Here is a 19,794-nt window from a genome sequence, read left to right on the forward strand (position 1 = left end):
CCACCTCAGGGTAGGGACTGGGTCAGGAGTCCAGGGAGGTGGCCACAGGGCCGAGACAGGGTCAGGAGGCCTGGGAGGCGGCCACAGGGCCGAGACAGTGTCAGGAGGCCTGGGAGGTGGCCATAGGACCGGGACTGGGTCAGACGGTGGAGCTGCTGGAGGTGGAGTGGGCAGAGCTGCTGTAAAAGGAGTCTCTGGGAAGGTGGATGGAACCACTGGAGGAGGAGTCTCTGGGGGAGCAGGCGGAACCGCTAGAGGAGGAGTCTCTGGGGAAGCAGGCAGAGTCGCTGGAGGAGTCTCTGTGGGAGTGGGCGGAGCCGCTGGAGGAGGAGTCTCTGGGGGAGAGGGCGGAGCTGCTGGAGGAAGGGAGCCTTGGAAGGGAGCCTTGGAAGGGAGCCTTGGTTGGTTCCTCCATGTGGCTGTGCTCTGCAGGCATAAATGCACCGCAACGGCATGCTCTACCTGGGGAAGCTCGACATATCCCTTAGCTGCTCCTCCGTCGAAGGTAGTTAGGGTGGACGAGCTGGCGAAGTGTGTACGGTCAGAGAAAGGTGCCTTCCACTACTTCGTGAGCTCCTTGTGCACTTCCGAAAAGAAGGGCACTGGGGCGGGGCATGGCCGTGAGTTGCACTCCAAGCCCAGAAACCAATCATCTAGCCGCAAACGCTCAGGGCAGGGCGGAGAGTTCCACTCCAGCCCGATGTTCGTGGCCGCCCGGGCAAGCACGGCTGCCAACTCAGCATCCACCTCATCCTGAGCTCTACCACCCGAGAGCGGGAGCTCAGAAGATTCGTCCGCTTCCGAAAGCAGAAGCCTACCCTCCGATGCTGCAACCAATAATTCATCCTCATCATGAGCCCCGAACGAGATATTAAATCTGCCCTGAGGCGGACCACCTATCTCTCTCGTGAACTCTACCAGGCAGAACGAGCATGCTGGGTGCTGGGAGTTCTGCAGGGGTTGAGCCCGCGGTGCTCGACGATGCAGCCGCCTGAGTTTCAACGCAGGACGGACCGGGTCGGGAAGCAGCCGCAGTGGCTCTCTGCTTCACAAAGAAGCAAGAGAGCCGCAACTGCAACGTTCTCATGGGCATGTTCTCGCTGTGAGAATATGACCCCTACACGAAAGCTGCCTCAGCATGCTGGCAACCCAAGCACTCGAGACAGATCTCATGGCCATCCAGTGGGGAGAGATAATGGCCACACCCAGTAGCACAATGCACACATCTTTAAAAAGATGCCAATTGTTTGTGCAAGCTCTTTTAGAGAAAATATACTCTTTTGGAAAATACCCTTTTAACACTTTTGGACTTAGCTGCCGAAGCACCCAGGGGAAGCACAACACTCAACCGTGCGAGGACAACTGCTGATATGTGCCGTAAATTCCAGCAGCAAGGATTAAGGTGACGGAACAAACATACACACTCATGCACTCGGCTCCGAAGAACAAGTCTGAATGAGTGGTGTACACCATTTCCTTTTATACCCGTATGTCCGGGGCAGAAAGTGGCATACAAATTCCACTCGCCAATTTTCATTGGCCTTTTCTGAATAAAGCAAAGGTGATTGGGGCTCTCAAGAGCGAACCCCTAGTGTCACTACATCGACACAATGTTGAGTGAGTGACAGACAGGGAACATAACAACACATGTGAAGACTGACAAAGAAACCAGGGGAAACAAGGGCTTAAATACACAAGGGCAAACAAGGGAACGAGGAACACCTGTGGAAAACAATCAGGGGAAAACCAATCATGAAAGGAAACTACAAAGGACTACAAAACTAACAGGAAACAAGAACAGGGAACTAAACAAGACTTTCAAAATAAAAGTCAAGGCAAAAACAGGGAATACGTGACAAATATATGCACATGTACTCATTTAATAATTTTTTTGTCACATTCTTGTTTTTTGTATGCATAATTTGTAGTATTTACAAGTATTTACACTGAGTTTGTTTATGTATAACAAACATTAAAATGGTACTGTCTCTTTAAGAACAGTTCAGCGAACATTTCGGTTGAGCAGTTTCTTTACCACATACGTGCTGTGTGTTTGAATAAATCTGATTGTAAATAACAGAACAGGTATTTAAAGGGAATTAAATCAATTAAAATGTATTTTGTGTGGATCTTAACTAGATAATTGGACCGGTGGGGCCCTAATAGAAAATTGGCCCCAGGGCCCTTGCTAGTCATAATCCACCCCTGGTTGGATCTGTGTTGTATTGCTTGCATTATATAGACACTTTGAGCATTTAAATGTTGTCACACTTAATTAGTAACATGTTTGCTGCAGATGTAGACATACAGTACATGCAATACGATACAATCAGTATAGTTCCAATTCACAATATTTGTTACAACAGTCATTATACTGCATGTGTGCATTATGCAGTGATTTTTAACAAAAGTTCATAACACAAGTATATAGAGAATGCCTGGCAGTGGCACGTAATCAGCATTGTTTGAAATGATAACATGTTTTAACAATTAATATTATTTTTTACACTCAATTCTTTTTAATCACCCCTCAGACTGTGTACACATGATAATACTGCCACTCAACTTGTCCTGCAGGTAAACTGAAATAGTTTGTGAAGTGTCTCAAATGTTTTCTTTCTTGTTGAGCAAATCAATAACAAACTCTTCATCACTTCTGCAGCTTGTAGAGGAATCAGTTTTCTTTTTTCGATCTGTTTCCCTTAGACAAAAAGTTTAGAGTTCTGGCAAACTAGCCCCAAACTTGCCATAAATTTGCTGCAAATTTGCCATTCATTATTTTCACATGCAAATGAGCTTGTGATTCGCCGCACATGTTTGCCAGAAGTTTGCATCTCTTCACTGGTAGTGGTGATCCTGCAGCAAACCTTTGGCAACGCTGGGCAATTTGATGCAAGTTTGCCGCAAAGCTCATTTGCTTGTGTGTGTGAAAATTTGCCATGAACTCTTGATGTTTCAAAGGGTTGTCAAGTACTTCTTCTTCTCATCCAACCCGATCTCATGAAAAGTCGTACATAATTTACGAGTTGGCTATTTCATATGGTCTCGCACGGTATTGTTCACATAAACTCGTACGACTTCATCACGTGTAAATTCCCGGATGTCTAATGCGGAAGTAAACGCGAGTTCCATGCACGAGGCATTAAGGACATACTTATTAATATTATGCCCTAACCCAAACCCCTTATCTAAACTTAACCAATCAGTAGAGTGTGTAAACATGATAGGAAGCTGTTGTGTGTGACAGAAGCAAGTAATTGTCATGTATTAGATGGAAACAATGTCCAGCGACGTCGTTGGCTGCAGTAAAAGTCGAAGGAATTCAAATGAGTGCAGTCGCACGATATCATACGAATTAGCCAAATTTAGAGAAGTCGTAGGAATCCTGACGATTTCACTGTGAGAGTGTGTTGTCACATAAGTCATGGGCGGAGGGCAGATCAGCTAAAAGGTGCTTTGCGCCACCTACCATACTGGGGTAAAATTGCTTGTCAATTAGCGCCACCTATTGTAAAGGCGTGAATGTGCAAACGGTGGTCATTCACATCACATCTATGTGCAAGGGCCATTCGCCAGCAATTCGCCTCTCATAATCGTGCCACCTTTGGTGTGGAAAGGCCTTTACACAGCAACATTGGCTCCACAAATGGTGTGACTTTGGGATGGGGCTACCTATTTGATCAAGCAATGGCAGATGGGGGACTGTTTGAGGAAACCTGTTTGAAAACTATCATTAATGCTGTTGACAAAAGTCAAGCTATTTTTTGCACTTTTTGTTTTGGTGTCCCTAGTGGTGCAGAAATTACACAGTTTGTCTTTAAAGCAATTTTGGATAAGACAATCAAGCACCTTTGGAAATCAGCTCTTTTTTCATTAGCAAATGTACAGTTTTAAGTTTATTATCTATTAGACATTTTTTCATCACTTTTGTTAACCACTCGAAAAGACAGTCTGGTAACCATGGAGACCAGACTCGAAATTCCATTACCATCAGTATGAACAAGGATGGATGCAGCTACGTGTAGACGCATAAGGAACACTAACCGTTTCAAGCTCTAGGCTATACTGAATTATCCAAGCATGTATGTTCAAAGACTGAACATTTGAAAGGGCATAACACAAGAATCATTTCAACCATTTGTCCATATCCAATCATATTTGTACATCTCTGGGTAAAGCAAACCCAGATTGAACATATAAATATTTAACATCTTTCACGCAAAGATTGCAATAGATTGTTTATCTTCATATCAGATTTCTTCACACATATGCTGTAATAATAATTCTATACATAATATTATGTAATTATCTTACTTGTATAATGTCTGCAGCTACTATGGCCCAAAATGTGGATTTAGGAAGTAATATCTATTGTACACTGATCTGATTCAACAAGAGGAAAGGTTTGTAAGAATTCTACAGAAAGTGCTTCGCTTTCACATTTCAGGACATGGCTGGTCAAACACAAGGAATTTGTCAGCACAAATTTAATTGACCTCATCACAAAGCATTGTCTAAAAACTTCTCCAAATCCTGGATTTATGTTTTGGATTTGGAGGTTGGTTTTCAGCTCATTACATGTGTGTTTCAGGAAAATCAGAATGCAAACATGACAGTAAAAAGCAGTAATGGGCCTGTGTGAAAGTGGCTCCAGGAAGTTTGTGGAAGTGGAAGTGCCGGTTCGGAGAGAGAGAGATGCAAGCGGCTGCATTGCATGTGTGTCTGTGTTTGTTTATGTCAGTTTTATGTTGAGTTTCTAATTAAATTTATGTTTACTGTTCAGCCGGTTCCCGCCTCCTCCTTGCCCATCCTTTACCTGTTACAGTGGTAGGAAAAGGATGGACAAGGAATAGGCGGGAACTGGCTGAACAGTAAACATAAAGTTTAATAAAAAACTCAACGTAAAACAAACATAAACACAGACACACATGCAACACGACCGTGTGCGCTCTCTCTCTCTCTCTCTCTCTCTCTCTCTCTCTCTCTCTCTCTCTCTCTCTCTCTCGAACTGGCGCCTCTGGCTCACCTTTATCTCGCTCTCCCGCTGATTAGCTCATTCAGTGCCGGCTGTGCATCATCATGGCCCGGCCACGCCCTCCTCCTTGTCACACTAACCTTAACCATACCAGAGAGAGAAAAAAAACTTGGTTTTACTACAGTAACCATGGTTTCACATGGGAACGAGTGCGACTGACAGACCCCGCCTCTGGATCAAACTCTTCTCTGCACTCCCCGACATTCACCGTGACCAAATCACTGCGATGAAATGAACATTTATACTAAATTGTATCTATTATCATAAGTAGTCTTAAAGGAAATATTAAGAGTGGAATCAGGAAATCAGATGGGGAAAAGAGTGGGACAAAACGCAGATTTGAACTGTGGTCGCTAGGACAACACTACACATTCACACACCGTCTTTACACCCCACGCCACTGCAGCAACATCTGTTGGTTAGTTTGTCATATATTTCTTTGGTTCCACCAAACTTTTGGGGTGCAAAGAGCTGCCCTTTGTGGCAGATGCTATTTACACTTGAGTGAAAATAAACACTACATAAAATTTTAGCCTTAGTATACAGTCACTTTTATTGTATGGAAAAAAATATGCAATGAAACTGAATGGTGACTGAGACTTACATACTGCCTAACATATTTAGTGTTCCACGGAAGAAAAAAGTATGGGATGGTACAAAAGGATGACAGAATTTTCATTTGGGGGTAAATTGTCCTTTTAAGTGTGATAAAAAAAAAAACACTGTCTTGTACGCTTGAAAGCCCTACGCTCCCTGAGGATGTACATGTTGCTAGTAGCTCATAATGAAAATCATAGTGGGTGATTGAGGGTGTTTGTATTTACAGCGCTGTCCTGTTCTTTTCTTCACTGCCAAGCACTCAGTGGCCTTGAGGATAGGCCAACTGACAGAGCTAACGTGATTAATTCTAGACTGTGCACAGTACTTTTTATGAGAAAACTTTCAGAGATCTACCTATAGTCCAATTTTACAGCTTACATCCTATGTTGTGTAAAATTTTAGTAGAAAAAGTTGTTAAAGCTAATGTTATTTAGTATTTTTTCCATTTTAAATTTATTTATCATAACCTTATATAAATGTATCTTTCACTTAGTAATGTGGCTAATAATACTATACAAAATCTGGCCCAGTGTTTGTTCCATGTGTTAGGCTGGTAAATTACACTTCAGCTGTTGTTTATACATTTATTTATCTTTTTACATTTTCCTATTCAGTTTGTATAACGTTAATAACTTGCATATTGTTAGGTCTATGCAGTTCATTGTAATATTTATAGATTTTTCTTTGTATGATAAACTTTGTTGGGCCACCACTTGATGTCCAATGGAAAATCTGGGTCATGAAGCAAAGCCAAATGAGAACCACTGTTTTAGAATAAATTACCATAAATAAACATTACAGGTCAGATCTACGTGTTAATTATATTTTGGTTCCAGGAAGTTTGATTATAATTCTGTTGCTGTGGCTCGCTTTTACCTTGGATATTTGGAATGTTGTGGACACGAAGGATTCATCTGTCTTTATATGTCTATGTGCAAGTGACCTGGTTTCCCCTTTAGTTTTGCCTCCTGGATGTCTCACTTTTTGGTTTAAAACTTTCCAATGTAGATCTTCTCAGCAGAGAGTGAGGAGTGAGCTACCTTTAGACATATCAATGACATAAAGATCAATAATAACCTAAAAAAAAATGCTGTACCAAACTAATGTTGAATCTCAAATTGTGAACAAACTTGAAAGTATTAAAAAACATCCTTGAATGTTTTCAGGGATGACCTCAGAATTTGAGAACACAGGACATCCTGTGTTGGATGGTTGTTTGCTCTTGAGGTTCTTGTGCAAAAGCTCAGTTGGAGCAAAACCGCCCTTGCTCTGAATATACATTGCAACAATTTGGAACAGATCTTTTAAATTGTTTTGTAGCTAGCTTGTCATTGAATTGTAACTAAGATCCTGTTTTGAACGTTTGAAATCTCATCTCTCTGCATTGGTCTTTGAATCTGAGAAATGACAGCAAGAACATGCTCTGACGTTGATGTAGTGTGTCTTACATTAGTGGTATATGTCTATGTTTGTGGTAATTTTAAAATGTTAGTATGCTTCAAGTTTTATAATTGTAAAGCACTTTGGTCAATTTTGTTGTATCAAATGTGCTATATAGCCTAAATAAGATGAGTGGAGTTAAGTTGATTTGCACTGAAAAATCATACTAAGAACAATAGTTTTTATCTTTAAAGGAATATTCCGAGTTTAATCAGGTTAAGCTCAGTCGACAGCATTTGTGACATAATGTTGATTACCACAAAAATAAATTTCGACTCATCCCTCCTTTTCTTTAAAAAAACAAAAATGGAGGTTAAATTGAGGCACTTACAACAGAAGTGGGGGTAAATTTTTGGTGGGTTTAAATGCAGAAATGTGAAGCTTATAATTTTATTAAAGCACTTACATTTATTCTTTTGTTAAAACTCATGTATTATATGAGCTGTAAAGTTGTTTAAATCATCATTTTTACAGTCGTTTTAGGATTTTAGGTTTTGTTGACATTATATTTTCATTGCAGCGAAGATGTAAAATTGGCTAACTTTACACAGAAAAGGTTATTAAGTGATTTTATCACACTAAAATCATGTTAACACGCATATTGTTTACATCTTTTGGCTATACTTTTAAAACAGTGAGTATTTCAACATAAAAAAATTTTTGCCCCCATTCACTTCCATTGTAAATGCCTCACTGTACTCAGATTTTTGCTTTTTTTAAAGAATGTTTTTTTATTTTTGTGGTAATCAATATTATGTTACAAATGCTGTTGATTGAGCTTAACTTGTATTGAACCCGTAACATCCCTTTAAGGGATCCTGTGGATTTCATTTCCAAACACACACACTATTTTACTATTTGCTACAAACTTACTACAAGCTTTGCTACAAACTTGCAATGCTGCAGTGTATGCCAGAAGCCATTTTTTTTTTTTTTTTTTTTTTTTTTAATGGTTAATTTCTGCATAAATCTTCCCAGATTAGATTATTTTGAAGTGTGTTGTGCTTCTTAAAAAGTGACAGGTGGTATTGACTCATTTCCAATCCTTCAAAGCAGCTAAAATGAGAGGCACTGCTCAATATATTTAATCAAACTAAACACTTACACAAGTCTATAGAGCCTGTCTGGGTTCCTTTTCTGGGAGTCTGTCCATTCAGCAGCATTATTGGGAGTGTCATAAATTGGTTTATTTATAAACTAACGCTTAGTGCGGTCAAGGGCTCTGATAACCTTGGATAATCCCACAGCTGTTTCTTTGTTCCATGGCACAATTTGCACGAAAATGAAAAGCATTATTCTTCAGTCAATATCTAATTTTCTTGTTTCACTAGGTAGAACAGACGAGATCGCACCGGCTTCCTGCGTGCCATTTTTATTGAGGGGTGCTGGCATCATTTGTCCTATGCAAATGTGTGATTTTCTGTGAGCCTTAACAGTGCATTGCTGTAACTGTGAGGCACCCTGCATTCTGGATTAAAATTGACAGCAGTTCATTCATTTTGATGCACCTCGGAATGTGTGGGAACTTCCCTCTGCTTTATTGCATTAGTTATAGAGTAATGTACACCAAAAGTTGGACTGTAAGCATATCACAAGAGCAAGCAGATGAGCCTAAGGCAAATATGAGAGAACATCTGTTTCAGAAATAGTGTGATTAATATCACTGACCTTCACATTTAGTTTAACATACATAAATATGTATCAATTGCAGAGGAACTGTAACTAAATCATCATACTAAATGTATGCTTTATTACCAAAAGTTTCAACAAACAAAGTATAAACAAAAAACATGCTATATTATGTAAGGCGTGCCAAGTTGTCTGGATTCAGTGAGTACTGCTGACTGAGACAACAAAGGACTTTCGAGAAAATTAACATATGAACTTTCTCACAATTAGCATCTCTTCCTGAGGCACCACACCCCACTGAGCGAAGATTGCAAATTCACTCATTGTTGCCCTTCCACATCTGTCCCATTCTAATAAATAGTTACATTTTGATTTATTCAGGATTCTGTCTGGACTCATTATGACTAGTAATTTTTACGCATAGGACGTTACCGCGAGTGCATTTGATCAGGATATGATTATTACTGCTGGCCACGAGTGCGAGTAAACACTCTGGTACCGGCAGTCACTTATCGCATATTTAAATTAAGTTGTAGGTACGTGACTAAGCAAAACTATCATTTGATACAGCCAGGAAACCTAATCAAATGATATTAGTAAACCCTTGCAACCTCTGGGTTTAGAATGAACTGTTCAACCTTGTGTCCGTAAGATTACGTATTATTTGGCCAGAGTATTTTCTTTAAGCAACATCGCCACCAGAATGAAGGTATAATAATCAAAGATACCAAATTGTCATGTATTCCCTATTTCTGTGCTTAGACTTTTATTTTGAAATCCTTGTTTAGTTCCCCATTCCTGCTTCCTGTTAATTTTATAGTCCTTTGTAGTTTCTTTTTATGATTGGTTTTCCCCTGATTGTTTCCCCAGGTGTTCCTCGTTCCCTTGTTTTCCCTTGTGTATTTAAGCCCTTGTTTCCCCTGGTTTCCTTGTCAGTCTTCACATGTGTTGTCATGTTCTGTGCCTGGTTCCCTGTGTTTTGTTTCCTTTTATTTTGAGTTACCTTGTTTATCTTTTGTTTCATTAAAAGATGCATTTAGATCCTCATTCCTCATCTGCCTCGTCACAGAAAGACTGACCAAAAATGGATCTAGCGGCTGTCTGAATTCTGCTTCTGAAGCAAGGGGACCGTCCAGTTGAGGATCACGTTCATGAGTTTTTAGAGCTAGCGAATTTAGTGCACTATCCAGACCACTCTCTGGTGGTTATCTTCCTGACCGGTCTGAATAGTGCACTGAAGCAACTGATGCCTCCAGCTGATCCTCACTGGACACTCTGCAAATATGTGGAGAAGGCTCTGGAACTTTGCGGATCCCTTTACGAAACCTGTATCTTCTGCTCCCTCGTCCAAGCCTTCCATGGCTCCTTGCTCCAAGCCTTCCACGGCTCCTTGCTCCAAGCCTTCCACGGCTCCTTGCTTCAAGCCTTCCACGGCTCCTTGCTCCAAGCCTTCCATGGCTCCTTACTCCAAGCCTGCCATGGCCAACTAGCCAGTGCCCACACCTGCCACGGCCAACGAGCCAGCGCCAATGCCTGCCATGACTAACGAGCCAGCACCTATGCCTGTGGCCTTGTTCGCTCCTGTGACCCAGTTGTCCGGAAAAGGAGAAGGAAAAGGACACCTTCTCTCCAGTCGCTGTCAGTGCTCACGACCACGGAGGTCGTTCCCCAGTCACTGCCAGTGCCCACGACCACGGAGGTCATTCCCCAGTCGCTGCCAGTGCCCACAACCACGGAGGTCTTTCCCCAGTAGCTGCCAGTGCCCAAGACCATGGAGGTCATTCCCCAGTCGCTGCCAGTGCCCACGACCACGGAGGTCGTTCCCCAGTCGCTGCCAGTGCCCACGACCACGGAGGTCATTCCCCAGTCACTGCCAGTGCCCTTGACCACGGAGGTCATTCCACAGTCGCTGCCAATGCCCACGACCACGGAGGTCGTTCCCCAGTCGCTGCCAGTGCCCACGACCACGGATGCCATTCCCCAGTCGCTGCCAGTGCCAACGACCACGGAGGTCGTTCCCCAGTCGCTGCCAGTGCCCACGACCACGGAGGTCGTTCCCCAGTCGCTGCCAGTGCCCATGACCACAGAGGTCGTACCCAAGCCTCTGCCCATGCTGACGACCACGGAGGTCGTTTCCCAGTCATCCAAGACTCTTTGCCTCGAGCCTCCCATGGCTCCGCCCCTCGAGCCTCCCACGGCTCCGCCTTCTACGGCTTTGCCCCTCGAGCCTCTCCCAGCACCACCTGCCTTCGAGCCTCTCCCAGCTCCACCCACAGAGTCTTCCATGGCTCCACCCGCTCCCCCAGAGACTCTTCCTCCAGTGGATCTGCCCGCTCCCCCAGAGACTCTTCCTCCAGCGGCTCCGCCTGCTCCCCCAGAGACTCCTCCTCCAGCGGTTCCATCCGCCTTCCCAGAGACTCCTCTTACAGCGGCTCTGCCCACCCCTCCTACAGTGGCTCCACCACCTGTCCTGTTTCCACCTCCCAGGCCTCCTGACACTGTCTCGGCCCTGTGGCCGCCTCCCAGGCCTCCTGACCCAGTCCCTACCCTTAGGTGGTCTCCTTGGTCTCCTGGCCATCCGTGTGACCTGCTCCGGTCTCCTTGGTCTCCTGGCCATCCACCTGATCTGCTCCGGTCTCCTTGGTCTCCTGGTCGTCCGCCTGATCTGCTCCGGTCTCCTTGGTCTCCTGGCTGTCCGCCTGATCTGCTCTGGTCTCCTTGGTTTCCTGGCCGTCCGCCTGATGTGCTCTGGTCTCCTTGGTCTCCTGGCCATCCACCTGATCAGCTCTGGTCTCCTTGGTCTCCTGGCCATCTGCCTGATCTACTCTGGCCTCTTTGGTCTCTGGCTCCACCTTGGTTCTCACTCCCACCAGCTCTGCCTCGGTCTTCCGAGCCCCCAGCTCCACCTCAGCCCTCTGAACCTGTAGCTCCAGCTTGGTCCTCCGAGCCTGCAGCATCACCCTGGCTTTCCATCCCTCCAGCTCCTCCTTGGTCTCAAGCCTCCTGACTTTGCCTTGTTCCTCTGCTCCCCTTGTGCCCCCATGAACTGCCTGTTTCCCCCCACACTCCATGGACAATTTTTTTTTTGTGGAAATCAGTTCATAACAGCAGAATGGCTGTTTTGAACCAAACAGGAATTTGACAATCATCCACAAACCATCACTGTAGCAGCTCTGCTCTTCCTGAGGAGGAAAGCGAAGGCATACTAAGAAAAGCAGTGGACCTTTTAGAGGGAAAAGGTAGGATTCCTCTGTAGCCTGCTCAGTACATGCTATGATTTATTGAGAAAGAAATATATGTATTGGGGTGGATGGAATGGGAGATGTGTAGCATTAGTAGTTTTGCCCTATTTTCCCTCTAGCTTGTTAAAAGCAATTGTCCAAACAATTTGTCATTCTGCCCAAAACGTCTCCTCCAGCGAATGCTGATTAATGTCCTCCCCAATTATCTGCCCAAACCTCACATTTTATTTAACAAATGATAAACAAAGCAAAACAAACTTGACTCTGTATTGAGCTCCTGTCCAGGTGCTCAAATCCCCTGCAATGAAGAAAATGGAGAGCAGAAAGCTCAATCTATTCTACAGACACAATGACCAAGGGCAGAGGCCCTCTGCCCAAGGAAGACGGAGTTTACCAAAAGGGAAACAATTTTGCAGAAGATACATCACATGGGATTACCTACGGGGAACCAGCACATGTGGAGCACCTACCCCAGTACTGGGCCTAGTTAGCAAACGTACTGGTCTGGCAAGGAGCCGTAAGCACCGGATATGTGACCCAGGGAATAAGGAAACCACTCTTTTGTTTAAATTCTGGGGCGAAATCAAAGAAAAAGGGGAAAAAAAGATTCTCCTCCTGACCCTCCACCGGGGGATGGAGTGGTCTGTCCACCAGCTCCAGAGCAGCGGGTCTCCTCATCCCTGGGTCGCCATCTCAGGGGCACTTTGAAGCCTTCCTCGGGTTATTTCCTGCGGGTGGCTCCACGGCGGTGCCGGGCCACAGGGGTGGGCTGCGGCAGAGCTGATGCTTTTGCAGCAGGAAGATGCCCTTGGCAATGAGCAGACGGGGTGTGGGGTCTTGAACCGCGCCGGGGCAGGGCAGTGCTGAATAGCCTCCTTCTGCTGTTTCACCGCCGAGAACTGCTGGGCAAAGTCCTCGACGGTGTCGCTGAACAGGCCAACCTGGGAGATGGGGGCGTCAAGGAACCGTGCCTTGTCAGCCTCCCTCATCTCGACTAGGTTGAGCCAAAGGTGGCGCTCCTGGACCACCAGGGTGGACATCGCCTGCCCGAGAGACCGTGCCATGACCTTTGTCGCACAGAGAGCGAGGTCAGTCACCAAACACAGCTCCTCCATCAATCCCGGGTCAGAACTACTCTCGTGCATTTCTTTTAGTGCCTTGGCTTGGTGTACTTGCAGGAGAGCCATGGCATGCTAGGCGGAGGCAGCCTGTCCAGCAGCACCGTAGGCCCTAGTCACGAGAGATGACATAAGCCTACAGGCCCTGGATGGGAGTTTCGGTCGGCCCTGCCAGGTGGCAGCACTCTTCGGGCACAGGTGCACCGCAATCGCCTTATCCACCTGGGGAATCGCCGAATACCCCCTGGCAGCCCCACCATCGAGGGTAGTGAGAGCAGAGGAGCTGAAAGACCGGGAACAGGCAGTGAAAGGTGCCCTCCGTGACCTCATCAGCTCCTCATGCACCTCCGGAGCGGTGCGCGGCTGTGAGCGGTGCTCTGGACCCAGGACCAATCATCGAGCTGCCAGGGTTCAGGGGAGAGTGGAGAATTTCACTCCAGCCTGACACTCGCAGCCTCCCGGGCAAGCATGGCCATCAGCTCCGCGTCCATACCTGAAGGTGGAAGCCCAGCCAAGGCCTCAGCATCGGACTGGACGAGCCCTCTCTCCGATGCTGCAATCGACAGCTTATCCTCTTCGCGAGCCCTGAATGAGAATGCGAACTTGCCCTGAGACGAGCCGGCGGTCACATCCTAGATCTCAACCAGGGCAGACGAGCATGCTGGGGAATGGAAGGTCCGTGGGGGGTTTCCCGGTGGAGTTGCTCCCATTGAGGTCCCCAAATCGCCCCCAGTGCTAGCCAATGTGGCCTCATTCCCGTAGGTAGAAGGGCCGAGACTTTTTCCCACTTACGAAAGAAAGCCGCGACCGCAACGTTGCCATAGTCATGCTCTCGCAATGAGGACATGACCCATCCACGAACGATGTCTCCACATGGGTGGTGTCCAAACACGTAAGGCAGCGATCATGGCCGTCAGAATCAGAGAGGTAACGACCACAACCAGGAATTATACACAAATGGAAAGACATCTTTAAAAAGACGCTCCCGTAAGTGCCACTCTTTTAGTTGAAGAAAATATACTCTTTTAGAGAAAAAATATACTCTTTTAGCCTGCCGAAGCGCCCAGGGGCATTCTCTGCACTCCACCGGTGCAGAGGGGTATAAGCCGCTGAAATGCGCCATAAATCCAGCAGATAAGGTGAATGAACTTGGCAGATGAATTCAGCTCAATGAATAGAACCGCTCGGCTTCGAAGAGAAAATCTGAATGAGTGGTTGCGAGCCAGCTCCTTTTATATAACCGTATGTCCGGGGGAGTGGCATGCAAATTCCACTCGCCAATTCCCATTGGCCTTTTTTCAAAGATCAGAGGTGTTTGGGGCTCCCAAGAGTGACCCCTAGTGTCACTACATCGACACAACGTCGAGTGAGTGACAGATAGGGAACTGATGTTTATTGTAAATTGGTATATGTCACATCACTGTCATGACTGCTATGTTGCTCGGAACTGCACCCAAGACTTTCACCCACTGTTGCACTTGTGTATATGGTTGAGTGACAATAAAAGTGATTTAATTTTTATTTGAAGTAAACATATATCTTTTTATGAGATGATACAGTTTTGTTTTATGGGGATTCATGTGCAAACAAGATACAGTTTAAACATTAAGGGCCAGATGATGAGGGCTCGAGCTGAGGGGGGATGTGAGTGGATGCCATCCCCCTTGTTGCAAGAAATACCAAATACCATCCCCTTTGTAAAACCACCATCCCCCCTTACAATCCCTTTTAGATCAATTGTGTCATCTATTACATAGCACTATTCATGCAAGTAAAAAAAAATGTATTCTCTACCTTTGATAAATAACAGACATAAAATATTGGCGATTAGCTGATCAGAATTAGATTTCGACATGTTTGGGGTTGTCAGATTTCAAGAGGTTAAATCCCCCAATCAGATCTTTACACTTACACAGTTTGAAAATATTCTGCCAGTGTGATGCTTTAGTCATGCAATCTGGCAACCTTGAGCAATCTGGCAACCTTGAACGTGCAAGCTCTCTATCCACTGCAAAAAGGCGCCGGTTTTCTGAAAACACCGGCAAAGAGGTATGTTGGAGTTTAACATGGATTTTATTCACAAAATTAATCATAAAATACAATAACAGAGGGTAACAGGTGTATATTATGGCATGTTTAAGGGTTAATGACGTGACGCTAATTGTTTTCTTCCAGATCTATTAAACTAAAAATACATAAAAATGAAATTCACACTAAACATTTACTTAAATACAGCTCTTGAGCATATTTTATATTTTTGAATTTGAAGTCATATTGATATTTTTTCTGGGGTTTAAAGTAAAATATGTCATGTGGTGTCCAGAAAGAGAAAAAAGGCTCATTAAAAGCTGAAACTCTTGAAATAATGTTAGCATGACTAATGCAGATAATCTTTTATTGTTATTTCTTTAAAAAAAATAAGCAGTGAAACAATTGTTTTAAAATATGATTCATTTTTAAAAATGCTTTTGTCAACAAAATCAAAGTCATGTGGTGTAACCAACAGTGCCCCCATGTCAACAGACCTGCCCCCACAGTGGCCCCCTCTAAATTGGAGTGGTAGAATGGTAAGAATGGTATTCTCATTTTCCATCCCACTGAAAGTTCAGTGTCCCTACATCACAGCCCAAACAAATTATATATATATATTTTTTTTGGACACTCATATTTCACACTCTGTATTTTAGGTGATGGGGCGGTCATTAATATAGGGGATAGATACATAAAAAGTTGGGTCCTAGCCAGAGTTAGGATAAGCAGACGGATCATTCTTAGGGGATGGAAGTAGGCTGGAGCACCCTCATTTCAGGAGTGGTGCACAGAGATGGGCGGGGTGGCGACATTCGAAGAGGTGACATGTAGAAGGCTGGGAAACTTGGATTTGTTTAATAGGAAGTGGGGTAGATATTTGGCCTTTTTGCCTTTTTTTTTTTTATTAACAATTTTTATTGATTCCCTTCAACAAATTAAATTAACATAAAATACAGAATCAAATTATATAAAATTAAACCCTTCCCCCCCGAACATTCATCCCCTATATTAATGACCACCCCATCACCTAAAATACAGAGTCTGGGGCAAAATTAAATTTGAGTGTCCAATACATTGCACATAAAACTCTACAGCGCCATCTAGTGGTTACTCATTGCGCTGCAATAGAGAATCATGCATTAATTCCTCTGTCTGCCCATGTTACGGCTTGGCAGCAATTACAAGGCGCTCCTAACTGGGTAATCCGAATGAGAGAGAATGCAGTTTTTTTCTTACAGCATAATGTCACAAATGCAGCTGGGGGACTGGTTTGTGACAATAGATTTGAAGGATGATTATTTCCACATTCATATTAGGCAAAGGCATGTGTTGTCCCAGGTTCACTTTTGGGGGCAAAGCGTACCAATTTTGCGTCTTCCTTTACGGACTTTCGTTAGCACCTTCTACGTTCAGAAAATGCATGGATGCAGCACTGACGCCCTTGACATGTCATGGCATCCACATTTTGAATTATCTCGAAGATTGGTTGGTGTTAGCCCACTCAGAGAATTTGGCAGCTCAACATCGAGATGCCATTCTCAGTCACTTAAGCAGTCTAGGGCTGTGAGTTAACCTAGACAAGAGCATCTTGTTGCCGAGGCAACAGCACTGACGCCCTTGACATGTCATGGCATACACAATTTGAATTATCTCGAAGATTGGTTGTTGTTAGCCCACTCAGAGAATTTGGCTGCTCAACATCGAGATGTCATTCTCAGTTACTTAAGCAGTCTAGGGCTGTGAGTTAACCTAGACAAGAGCATCTTGTTGCCGAGCAACAGACTCTGTTTCTAGAGGTGGAGCTAGACTTGCGGACAATGCAGGCGTGCCTGCCTCCGGCTTGTATTCTGTCATTACACAAGTGTCTAGTGAAGTTCAATGTGGCACACGTTCTTCCTGTGAGAACATTTCACAGGATTATTTGGCTTATGATTGCGGCATCCGTTGTCATTCCCCTGGGCATGTTGCATGTGGGACCTTTTCAGTGTTGGATGAGCTCCGTAAAGAAACTTCAACCACTGAGTAATGGAAATTGTAGGTTTGGCCCCCGTGATGGTTTATACCCCGTGGTGGTTGATACCATCTATACCATCTATAATGCTAGAGATCCATCAACAAGAATGTTGTATACATGTAAATGGCGTATTTTCGCCTCTTGGTGCGCAGCGTGGAGTGAGGATACAGTCCAGTGCCTGGATGGTTCAGTGCTGGATTATTTGCAAGAGCATTGTGGGGCCGGAGTTACCCCAGCAACGCTTAAAGTGTGCATGGCCGCTATAGCAGCTGAACATGTGCTGGTGAATAACGTTTCTGTTAGAACACTTTCTCTTGTCTGTAATTTTATGCGTGGAGAGCGCAGGCTTAGACCTTTTCAGCCCATCCGCGTCCCCTTATGGGATTTATCTGTTGTGTTAGAGTCTCACTTGGCTGCTCCTTTCAAGCCTTTAACATCAGTATCTGCTACATTTCTGACTCTTAAAATGGCCCTGTTATTAGAATTGGCATCGTTTAAGAGGGTTGGTGATTTGCATGCCCTGTCGATCAATCCTTTGTGTATGGAATATGCGCCAGGGTTATCTAAGGTCGTATTGAGACCTCATTTGGGCTATCATCTCCATGTCCTTTCGCTTGCAGATTGTTAATTTGCAGTCTTTTTCTCCTCCACCATTAAGATCGGAAGAGCATAAAAGGCTACATATGTTATGCCCAGTGTGGGCTCTGCAGGTTTATGCTGACAGTACGAGCCACTGGAGCAGTTATTTGTGTGTTTTTGTTTCAGTGTCTCATTGGATTGTGGATGCATTCTCGAGTGCTTATGAGGCGTGTGGTTTGCCTTCACCTCTGGGTAATCGAGCCCATTCTACAAAGAGCATGGCATCCTCATGGGCATTGGCTAGAGGTGCGTCCTTGGAAGACATTTGTATGGAGGCAGGATGGTCCTCTCCGCATACTTTCGTTAAATTTTATAATTTGGACGCGAGTTTGTCTCCTGCTTATTAAGTTCTCTCTGTTGGATCAAGTAAGTTAGTAAGTTTTTGAGATTTCTATTTCTTTAGCTCGGTTGTGTGCCACTGTAAGCTTGCCACATGGGGTTAGAGAGTTGGCAGCTACTGTTCGCATGGCGTGGTGGTACCTTGTCCCAATTGCATCATTACGCAACTGTTTCCTTGGAAGGGAACGTTTCGGTTACTAACGTAACCTTGGTTCTCTGAAAGGTTACGAGCTGCGTAGCTGGCCATGCTCTCTAGTTGCTGCATAGGTTCATACCTGTTGCAGAAAATCTGGCAAAATGCCGCTAAAGCAGCCACCTATATGGGTTCTGTGACGTGGCACCCTATGGGCGTTGCTTAAGCGCCATCAGCCAATGAACTGGCATGATTGTATAGAGGCTTCAGACCACGTGACTCACTGACGTAGTCCCAATTGTGTCATTCCGCAATGTTTCATTCCCTCGCAGGGAACCAAGGTTACGAATTAGAAATAAGATCTAATTAGGTGATTCAAGATAATAATAAAATGTGACCAAATTAATCCCAGATATGAGAATCATAAAAGAGCTTATTAAGGGTTATCTTAAAATATTCATAGAAACAAATTGTAATTTACAACTTAACAGTTTAGGTTGTCTTTTTTGAAACATTAACTTCAAAAAGATTGCATTCACTACCACTAATTTCACTCAAGATGACAAACCATCCACCCATTTCCATCCATTTAACTTGGCACACTAATTTGGTCATTTTTACTTGATTTTATGAGTTTCTCACTCTCAGTGAACACTCAGTGTCCTTCATCTGTAATTCAATTCAAAGTTGTTGAGAAAGTGCAATAAACTTATCACTGCAGGTTGTAACTTTGACATTGCTGTGATTTACTCAAAAATGTAAGGCAAAAATTAAAGGGATGCAGCTTAGACACTGTTTAACGTGCATGCGCTCTGGTAAAGGCACAGAGAGCTAGAATTGTTTGCACAGTAAAAAAGCTAATTTTCTCATTAATTCGCCTTTAGAGATGAAGCACGGAATGAAGCATAATAAACTTTGTTAAATCACGGTTATACACGAGCCTGGAAATCATGAGCTGCTCAGTATCCCACATTTTAGTATAAGCCTATATTTAATTAGGTAAAGGCAATTAAAAAGGCAAAGTTTGACTTGATGACGGCATTTGAAATGGAAAGAAGCTGCAGGGTGAAGATGACTATTTAAAACAGTCTTCTTCATATCCTCCTCATAACACACCTGTTACATTTCTCATTTCTAGACTGTACATTGTATTTTCTTTCTGTGCTATGTGTATCAGTCAGTTTTGGTCTTGTCCGAGTTGTCGGATTTCATGTTTATATCCGCATTCTTAATTCACAGATTAGGCCAAATATCTACTGTATACGTCACAACCGATTTATTAGCAAGATCTCCTCTCTCAGGCATTCTTATGTTACATTTAGCCAACAATCAAATCTTTAACTCAGTGATTAAATCTTTGATCCTACCTGTGAAAACACAAAAAGTTGATAGCATGACTAAACAAGTGACCAAAAACTCATTATCTGCTTTACAGAACTCTTCGCTTAAAAACATGTGTAAATGGCAGGACAGCTGAGGTTAATATGATGTATTTATGAATTTATATCCGTAAAGTGCTTATATGGGGTTACCTAAGGCATAAATCATATATTGCGAATTATAAATGTGATACA

The 19,794-nt window shown here is 44.0% G+C and overlaps 1 pseudogene; it reads left to right on the forward strand.

Annotated features, from left to right (window-relative positions):
• Nucleotides 1-206: 206 nt before the first annotated feature.
• The window catches only part of LOC127434514 (thiamin pyrophosphokinase 1-like), a 133,647-nt pseudogene continuing 114,059 nt past the window's right edge, over nt 207-19,794 (forward strand).

Source organism: Myxocyprinus asiaticus, chromosome 44 (genome assembly GCF_019703515.2).
Source record: "Myxocyprinus asiaticus isolate MX2 ecotype Aquarium Trade chromosome 44, UBuf_Myxa_2, whole genome shotgun sequence".
NCBI classification, from domain to species: domain Eukaryota; kingdom Metazoa; phylum Chordata; class Actinopteri; order Cypriniformes; family Catostomidae; genus Myxocyprinus; species Myxocyprinus asiaticus.